The 8,760-nt window shown below is 46.4% G+C and overlaps 1 long non-coding RNA gene across 2 annotated transcripts in view; it reads right to left on the bottom strand.

The window, feature by feature from the left end:
- The window catches only part of LOC135031404 (uncharacterized), a 143,426-nt gene that overhangs the window by 31,287 nt on the left and 103,379 nt on the right, over positions 1-8,760 (bottom strand). For both annotated transcript variants that reach the window (XR_010227126.1, XR_010227120.1), the window contains exon 5: positions 8,033-8,201. This is a non-coding gene — a long non-coding RNA (uncharacterized LOC135031404). The remainder of the gene's footprint in view (positions 1-8,032; positions 8,202-8,760) is intronic.

The raw sequence follows: 8,760 nt of genomic DNA, 5'->3' as shown, positions 1-8,760 counted from the left end.
GGGGGGGGGGGGGGGGGGTTTCCAGTCCCTTACTTTGCCAGGGGCGCCCAGTCCCCTTGATACACCTCTGTCTCTATTATGCCCAGAGCCAGATATATCAGCCTTCCAGCAGCTGGTCCCTTCTCCAGCTCCACACACCTAATGTACAAGTTTATATATTCATTGGTGGATTGCTCTGGCTCCTGAACTCTGATCCCCAAGTCACCAGTTTCTCCAGAAAGGTGGGACTCTCTAGTTTTTTTTATCCCATTAGAAGCTAAGAAATCTATTTCCAGGAACTTGAGATATCTGCAGTCAAGCAAGCTACCCCCCCCCACCGCAAAATGATGACTATTAAGCCCACTCACTATCCACTCATCCCCTACGTATTAAATACCCCCTACCAACCTGGAAGTCATGTACCAGGCCACTTCATTCAGCCCAATGCCCCCTTCTACAGTTTATTGTTTTTCCTCCAGCCCCACCTGAGCAGTAAAGGAGTAATTAGCAGAAATTACTGCTCCAGGTCCTATATGCTGAGCAGAAGATAGAACACCCCCTATCGCCCACGGAACATCAAAGCTGCTGCTGATAGCACCCCAGACCCCTACTGCTGGAGGATGGGTAGGGGCCCAGGTGCATTGCTGTGCCCAGGGGCCTACACTGCTGTTAAGACGGCCCTGACAACAGGGTTATGGGTGGCCAAGGCTCATTGATGCATATGGGAAGCAAGGCTAGCCCATTGGCACTCATACAAAATGCTGAAAAGGTTAATGCTGTCTATGATAGAAATGTGTCAGAACACACAGTGCATCACAGCTTCATTTATACGGGGCATGTAGCCGCAGACTGGTCAAAGTGCCCATTCTGACACCTGTCCACCGCCGAAATGGGTATGTGAGCATCAGAACTGGACCATAAACATTGTTGCAGTCCAAATACACCCCTTTGCAGGATTTCTAGAGGAGGGTTTCCAAATGCAGTCCACAATGTCCTACTCTCTGGGAGTGTGGCAGAAAACCCTATTAACAACCCTAGACATTCATTTAAACATTGGTCTTTTTATACACTGTATACTGTATGGAATACAGTATTTAAAAAAAAAAAAAAAAAATCTTTTTTTTATTGAAGCATATGCATCAGGACAAATTACTGAGCCAGGAAGTAAAACATAGACATAGCAGAGAAGAAAATAACATGCATAGTAATACAATATATGTCTCAAATAATTTAAATAACTGCGGGAGACACAGTATGCAATACAGAAGAACAAATCTTCAGAAACAGGACATGAGAACAAATGGAAAATTAGAATAATTGTTCAATATTGAGATATGATGATGCAATGCTTCCTAACAATCTTGTTTTCTAAATTTTCCTAACCAAACAGGAAGGAAGGGAGGTAAGGCATGAAAATCTTCAAAAACTCTGCTGCCAGATGAGTAGCCATATCTTTGGCATTGGGTACTAAATTAAGAGCTTCCACAGTTGGCGAAGCAGGGAGAATAAGGGGTAAGGAGGAACACTCTTCTAATGGGCAGGTCCCGTGGTCAGTCATGACAGGAGAATCAGAGTAGCCTGTGTAAAAAAAATTAAAATAAACCCCAGTGGATCTTAGCTGAAAAGCAAGGCAATAAACATCCAGGGGTTGCTGAACACTATATTATATAAAACACTCCCTAGGTGGTAGCATGATACTATCAGACCCGGAAACCATAAAGGAGGAGGAGTTGGACTTTTACTTTCACAATCTTTTGCATACACTGTTCTACCACAGGTTCCATCACTCACATTTACATCATTTGAAGTAAATTCCATTAGGGTTTACTCTCCTTTCTCTCTGCGTGTTGCAGCTATCTACCGCCCACCTGGGCATCCAAAACAATCTTTGGAAGATTTTTCTGCCTGGCTCCCTCACATCCTATCCTCTGACATCTCCACCATTATCATGGGTGATTTCAATATTGCTATTGATTGTCCAAAATCTGCTGCTAATGCCTCCAAACTACTCTCTCTAACCTCCTCTCTTGGCCTCTCCCAATGGACTGACTCCTCTACTCATCAGGAGGGCCACTGCCTTGATCTAGTATTCACCAGACTATGCTCCATCTCTGAACTCACTAACACTCCTTTCCCCCTCGCAGATCACAACCTTATCACCTGCATGCTCTCCTCCGTTAATTCAAACCCTGTGTTGCTGAAGTCCTCCAATCTTCCTCAAACCCGCAGAAATATTAACACAATTAATCTTCAAGAGCTTTCCACTTCACTCCAACAACTGCTTTCACCTATTTCTGCATTCACCTCTCCTGAGATGGCTGTATCACACCTTAATGAGACCCTAGAACTAGCCCTTGATGAAGTGACTCCAGCTACCCATCACACTCCACGTAGGCCTAGATGTCAACCATGGAACTCCAAATTAACAAGACAACTACAAAAACTCACACGAAAACTTGAACGTCAGTGGCGTAAATCTCGTATTTCAAGTGACTTCCTCACATATAAGACTGTTTACCATTCTTATAAAAATGCCCTGGACACTGCCAAACAAACATATTTCCAAACTCTTATCTCTGCTCAAGCCTCTAACCCCAAACGACTCTTTAATACATTTAAATCACTACTGAATCCTCCCTCACCTACCCCACCAGCCACTATCAAGGCACAGGATCTTGCTTCCTACTTCAAAGGAGAAGATTGATAAGATCCGAAATGAAATGGTATGCTCTTCGGTAGCCAGTGACCTGCTCCGTTCTTTACCTGAACCCTCTGGCACTCTTCATTTGATCCCACAAATGAAGATGAAGTATCATCACTCTTCTCATCCTGCTTTTCCACTACCTCTCCTCTTGATCCTTTACCCTCACAAATAAGTAAAGATCTGTCTCTGGTGCTCATCCCTACCTTAACTAACATCTGTAATCTCTCTCTCTCTACTGGTATTTTTCCTTCACTCTTCAAGCATGCAGTGATTACTCCCATTTTAAAGAAACAAAATTCTGACCATAATGCTCTCTCAAACTACCGCCCTATCTCTCAGCTCCCTTGTCTCTCTAAGCTACTTGAGAGACTTGCCTACACTCGACTCACACACTTTCTTAACTCATACACTTTATTGGACCCACTTCAGTCAGGCTTCCGTTCCCAACACTCCACAGAGAAAGCACTGACTAAAGTGGTTAATGATTTGGTCACTACGAAGTCTAAAGGCCATTACTCACTACTTATTCTTCTAGATCTATCTGCTGCATTTAACACTGTAGACCACTCTCTTCTCCTACAGACATTACAATCCCTAGGTCTTAAAGACACAGCCCTTTCTTGGTTCCTATCCTACCTATCTAATCGCTCCTTCAGTGTTCGCTTCTCTGAATCTACCTCCTCTTCGCTACCTCTTTCGGGTTGGAGTACCGCAAAGCTCAGTCTTGGGTCCTCTGCTTTTCTCTATCTATACCTCATCTCTTGGTAAACTAATCAGCTCTTTTGGTTTTCAGTATCATCTGTACGCAGATGATACTCAAATCTACCTATCCTCACCTGACTTGTCCCTATCTGTACTGGACCGTGTCACTGAATGCCTTTCTGCCATTTCATCCTGGATGACATCTCGCCACCTCAAACTGAATATTTCAAAGACAGAGTTAATTATATTTACACCGGCCAATAGTAGGTACCAACCTGATATCTCTAACTCTGTTGAAAACTCGACTATCTACCCTACCCCACAAGCTCGCTGCCTAGGTGTCATCCTTGACTCTGATCTGTCCTTTGTTTCCCACATTCAATCTGTCTCAAGATCATGTTACATGCATCTAAAAAACATATCCAAAATACGACCATACCTTACACCAGACACTGCTAAAACTCTAATCCACGCTCTCATTATCTCCCGCATTGATTATTGCAATAGTCTCCTAACTGGTCTTCCCAAAACGAGACTCTCACCACTACAATCCATTCTGAATGCAGCGGCAAGGCTTATCTTCCTCGCTAGACGTTCATCGTCTGCAGATCCACTCTGTCAGTCCCTCCATTGGTTACCTGTACTCTACCGCATTCAATATAAAATACTTTTACTCACACACAAGGCCATTTACCAAACTACACCAACGTACATCACTTCGCTTATCTCAAAATATCTCCCAACCCGACCTCTTCGCTCTTCACAAGACCTGCGTCTCTCATCCACACTCATTACTCGCTCCCACTCACGATTGCAGGACTTTCATCGGGCTGCACCCACTATGTGGAATGCCCTACCACGCACAATAAGACTCTCCTCTAGTCTCCAAACCTTCAAGCGTTCTCTGAAAACTCACCTCTTTAGGCAAGCGTATCAAATTCCAGAACCGCCCACATAACTTTCATAAACCTTCCTATCAAATTGCATCCACTCTGTACAGTCCACACATATCCTCACATGTCTTCTCATTCTATGCAATAGATAGCACCTTTCCTTATGTACACATGCCTATTTCCCTATAGATTGTAAGCTTGCGAGCAGGGCCTTCCTACCTCTATGACTATTTGTTATCACCCATTTGGTTATTGTTATTTCAAATTGTAAAGCGCAACGGAATTTGCTGCGCTATATAAGAGACTGTTAATAATAATAATAATAATAATAATAATAATAATAATTGATTGGTGCCAGTTAAGTAAAACTTACAGTATACAACAGATGGAAACAATAGAATCAGAATCACATCAAGTAATAGAAAGCAGTCTTGAGCATGAAAATAATGCAGTACTGGAGGCTGCAAAACTGTAAATACCCTAATTACAAATCTAAATTGCAATCTGATGCAGCAACTAGAAAAATCACAGTTGATATGTCCAGGAGAGATAGTATACCCAGATGAATGAGGAATATTCCCAGGAGTGAGGGTGAGCTGTCAATTGGAGGGCTTACAGGAATCCCAAATATGCAGGCTTGTCCGTTCATGGGAAGAGGACGTTCAACAGCAGCCACTGTGATATACGATGCCCTGATCACCACAATCAGCAACATGGGCACCACACAGGAGGATTAGCAAATGCAGGAGAATAATCCAGATCCAGGTGGTGCAGGCAAACAAGTCAGTCCCGGATCCCAGCAACCTCCCAAACTAGGACAGCACGGACAGTCCTCCAGCTGAACATCTAATGCAGGCAGGACCAAGGGGATCAGACGACAACCGCTGTCCGCGACCCCTGAAACCAACTGGCATAGAGACCGGAGCCTGATGGGTTCCAATCCCCCGATCACTGGCAGCTGAAGTTAGTCCAGGTAATTAGTCATCACCACACCTCTGAGACACCTCTCCCTCCAGAATGACAGGAATCACAGGGAAAGTGAAGGCAGTATAGGTCAGAGGGGTCTGATGTAGAGTTGCAGGTATCAAATGTTCTGAGACACAGCTGGTCCCCAGTGGTGCCGAGAGAGGGGGAGAGAGGGTACAAATTACCCGGGCCCAGGTCTGATGGAGGGCCTGAGTGGGGGCTCTGGGCTGCCTCCCCCTTAACTGGCAGCAGCAGCTACAGCTCTTCTCCTAATCCCAGCACACGCTGCTGACTGCTGGGCTGGAGAGTGGCCATGGTGGTGCTTAAAATAAAATTTTGGGGGTATTTTTTCAAAAGGTGCATGACTACGCCTCTTGTGATACGCCACGGCCCCTGAAAAGTACCTGGGCCCAGACATACTATCTATCCCACACGTTCTCAAACTCGGTCCTCAGGACCCCACACAGTGCATGTTTTGCAGGTCTCCGCACAGACTCACAAGTTAAATAATTAGCTCCACCTGTGGATCTTTTAAAATGGCTCAGTGAGTAATGAATACACCTGTGCACCTGCTGAGTTACCTGCAAAACATGCACTGTGTGGGGTCCCGAGGACCGAGTTTGAGAACCTATGATCTATCCAGACCTCCCAACTTCACCCTCTCCAGGAGAGACAGAATGCTCTGCTCCTGGACTTTTCTCTTAATTTATGGTTGCCATCACTGGTGCTGAAACACCTTTCTTATCCATTAACTAGTTCAACACAGGTGTCGGCATTCATAAATTAAGAAAAAAAGTCCAGAAGCAGAGCATTGTGTCCCTCCTGGAGACGGTCTAGTGGGGTAAATACTGTGGCACTCTCAGAAATACTGTGGCACTCTCAGAATTTCCTAATGTAACAATATATTCTGGTGATGACCACTAATGTGCAAGTCAACATTTCAGTTTATTCAACTTTAATCATAGTAAGTCCTGAAAGTTGTATAGCATTTCTGCAGTGTGTGTGTGTGTGTGTGTGTGTGTGTGTGTGTGTGTGTGTGTGTGTGTGTGTGTGTGTGTGTGGTATGTCATGCTACTGTGAGTGCATACCTCCCAACATGACCCTCTCGAGGAGGGACAGAATGCTCTGCTTCTGGACTTCCTTCTTACTGTATGTTTGCCATCACCTGTAGTGAAACACCTTTCTTATCCGTTACCTGATCAACACAGGTGCCAGCAATCATAAATTAAGAGAAAAATCCAGAAGCCGGGCATTTTGTCCCTCCCGCAGAGGGTCATATTGGGAGCTATGTGAGTGGGGACATCTCGTGTGCTAGACATGCACCTAGAGTGGTGCAGCCATGCAACCAACAGGGTGTGGTCCCACCCCCTGCAGGGGAGCCCCCGGGAGTTTACTGTACCGGGGCCCAGGATTTCTCTTGGCAGCCCTGCTGGTCCCAGAAGCATGTCAGTAAGAGTGAGGGAAGCCCAAAGTCACTCTCCATCGCTCGCGCCCAAAGATGGCTGCGGGCGGTCATGAACGTCTGAAATTTCACAGGCTTGGCTCCGGTGTAAAGAAAGCGGCTCCAGACTCAGAAACAGTATGAAAAGCTGTACAATACTTAAGATTATCTGTAGGTAGCTGTTGGGAAGAAATCCTGAATGGAATCTGCTGTTTTAAAGTTTAATTTATTCAGCAAGGTCCTGAGCCAAGGTAAAAAGCGGCCACGCTGGGTGCCCCGCTCACCGAAAGTTGGAATACAGTATTAATATTTAACACTATAGATGGTCTATATCAGGGGTGGGGGACCTTTTTTCTACCAAGGGCCATTTGGATATTTATAAAATCCTTTGGGGGCCATACAAAAATTATCAACTTAAAAATTACCCTGCCACCTAGTAGTTATGCCCCCAGTAGTTATGCCCCTTAGAGGTACTGAGTGCGCGCGCCGAGGGTGTGGCCAATTAAAATGGGACGTGATACACATATGCCCCCAATAGTGCTGTGCCAGATACACATGTCAGTGCAGTTCCAGATACACATATGCCAGTGCAGTGCCAGATACACAAATGCCCCCACAGTGCCAGATACACAAATGCCGCGACAGTGCCATATACACAAATGCCCCCACAGTGCCAGATATACAAATGCCCCCACAGTGCCAGATATACAAATGCCCCCACAGTGCCAGATATGCAAATGCCCCCACAGTGCCAGATATGCAAATGCCCCCACAGTGCCAGATATACAAATGCCCCCACAGTGCCAGATACACAAATGCCCCCACTGTGCCAGATATACAAATGCCCCTACAGTGCCATACCGCTCACCGCTGCTGCAGCTCCATCCAGTGTCGGTGAGGAGAGCGCCGCTATGTCAGGCTGCGGTGGCGTGTAGGACTTCAAACCAGCCGCTGGTTCATGAGCCAATCAGAGCTCGCGGACTGGCAGCAGCGGCTCCTGATTGGCTGCCGGACCGCAAGCTCTGATTGTCTCACGAACCGGCGATCGGTTTGAGATCCTACCCGTCGCTGCCGGACATAGTACCTGTGCTCTCCTCCCTGCCCTAACAGCTGAGACACACCGCCGCCGGACTGAGCGGCGGCATGTCTCGCTGCCAAACAAGCGAGCCAGAGGTTACCCACCCCTGGTTTCTAGTATAGGTTGTATCAAACATATGAAAATAATATAATTAAGATAAGTGGCCAGTAAAAGGTTAAATATTCTATAATAAATAAATAAATACATACACAAACATACTAGAACCAGTAGGAGACAGAAATGCACTTTCTAAGCACACATTCTCCTACCTCATGGGAAGGCTCCTGTCTCTTCTTCCTTGCAGCTACTCTCTGGTCCAGTGCACTGATTGAGGAGTCAGACCCACACACACAGCAAACTTGGTAGAAGAAGCTGCTACCACTGGGCATGTGCAGCAGCTCTGCTCTGTCCCGTACATTGCAGGGTGTAGCGGCAGCTCTAGAAAATTTATTAGGTTAAACATTCCGTAATAAATTAATACATACACAAACATACTAGAACCAGTAGGAGACAGAAATGCACTTTCTAAGCATACATTCTCCTACCTCATGGGAATGCTCCCATACCTCCCAACTTTTCATTTGTAGAAAGAGGGACACAGGCGCGGCGAAGCTGCGCGCGATCGTGATAAAAGAGGTGTGGCCTAAGAAAAGGGGCTTCACGGCAGGACCCGCGATCACGAGCCACGCCCCCATTTTCGTCACTGAGGGGGCATGCCCAGCGCTCTGTGAGCCGCTGGCATGCCCCCTCTCCCTCTGACTCCAGTGAATAGACACTGTACGCATGCGCACAGCGTTTATTCACCGCTGCTCTGCTAAGCAGGGCAGCGAGTGCATGAGCCTCCCAACTGCCCCCCCACACACTACCCCCTCCCTCACCCCCACCGCGGGACACTGCGGCCTGCGGGTGGGACAGCGGGACAGTCCCCAACAAACGGGACTGTCCCGTGAAAATCGGGACAGTTGGGAGGTATGGGCTCCTGTCTCTTCTTCCTTGC

This window comes from Pseudophryne corroboree, chromosome 2, assembly GCF_028390025.1.
Source record: "Pseudophryne corroboree isolate aPseCor3 chromosome 2, aPseCor3.hap2, whole genome shotgun sequence".
Classification (NCBI taxonomy): domain Eukaryota; kingdom Metazoa; phylum Chordata; class Amphibia; order Anura; family Myobatrachidae; genus Pseudophryne; species Pseudophryne corroboree.
The sequence above is the reverse complement of the archived record's forward strand: the minus strand, read 5'-3'. Positions and strand labels throughout refer to the sequence as shown.